This window comes from Tachysurus vachellii, chromosome 23 (genome assembly GCF_030014155.1).
Source record: "Tachysurus vachellii isolate PV-2020 chromosome 23, HZAU_Pvac_v1, whole genome shotgun sequence".
In the NCBI taxonomy this organism is placed as follows: domain Eukaryota; kingdom Metazoa; phylum Chordata; class Actinopteri; order Siluriformes; family Bagridae; genus Tachysurus; species Tachysurus vachellii.
In genome coordinates this window covers 17412905-17414293 of record NC_083482.1, presented here as the reverse complement: position 1 = coordinate 17414293, position 1389 = coordinate 17412905, and positions in this window count along the sequence as shown.

The window sequence follows — 1389 nt, the reverse complement described above, 5'->3', positions numbered from 1 at the left end:
TATCCAAAATACGGTTAAAACTTCGTTCTTCCAGCTCAGAAATATTGCCAGATTGCGTCCAATTCTGTCATTTTCTGTTGCTGAGAGACTGATCAACACTTTAGTGTTTTCCCGTATTGATTACTGCAATGCCTTGTTGCCTGGGGTGTCTAAAGCTACCTTAAATAAATTACAGGTAGTGCAAAATTCGGCGGTGAGAACACTTACTAGAACAAAGTTAAAAGATCACATTACTCCCGTTTTGGAGTCCTTGTACTGACTCCACGTTAGGTTTAGGGTTGATTTTAAGATTCTGATGCTTACCTACAAGCCTTACACAGGTTAGCGCCTCAATATCTGACTGATCTTTTAATTCCTTATATTCCATCTCGCGACCTTCGTTCTTCTGAAACTGGTCTTTTAACTGTTCCTTTAACTCGTTTAAAATCGACGGGAGATCAGGGCTTTCTCTTCACTAGCTCCAAAACTGTGGAATTCATTACCAACTGAGAGAAGGCAAGCAACATCTCTTAGTAACATCTCTTTTAAAGCTCTGCTTAAAACTTATTTTTTTAAAGTAGCTTTTAATTTGACTAATTGTAATTTTACATAGTGCTTATTTTATAGTCTATTTTTGTTGCTTTAATTTTAATCTTTATATTATGTGTGTAATTTTGTTGCTTTTATTTTGCTTTTGTAAAGCGCTTTGAGATGTTCTTTTAAAGGCGATAATAAAGGTTATTATTCTTATTATTATTAAAGTGAGATGTTAAAGTTGTGTATTTTTTGTTATAACTAAAGTTATGAATGTTCTGTCTTCACATCCTGACACTGTCTTATCTGTATTAATCACTTTATTCTGTCACACACACACACACACACACACACACACACACACACACACGACGGATCTGGATGTAATCGTGTCTGTGTGAAGTTTCAGAAATATCCTTTGCTTCCTGAGACGTCGGTGTCTTCTCTGTCGCTCTGTGAGACGAGTGAATCGGGTGAAAAAACACAGGAGAGTAAAGAGAATAATGTTTCTGAGTAAATGTCACTGTGTACAATGTAAAGATAAAAGCATGGAAATCTGTGTGCTGTTCTTATTAAGGAGTTTGTGTTTTGAGCTCCAACACTTTAAGAGATGCGAACCGTGTTCCTCTTAGAACCCAGAATAATCTCTGATCTACAGACGTGTGACTCTGAAAAAAAAGAAAAAGCAGAAGGAAAAACAAGACACTTAATTTGTGTCACCAAGGCAGCTGCTGAAAGCACATAGGCCAACATGTTCACTCCATGTGTCTGTCTGTCTCACTCTGTCTGTCTGTTTGTCTCACTCTCTGTCTGTCTGTCTCTCTCACTCTGTCTGTCTAACTCTGTCTGTCTGTTTGTCTGTCTGTCTCACTCTCT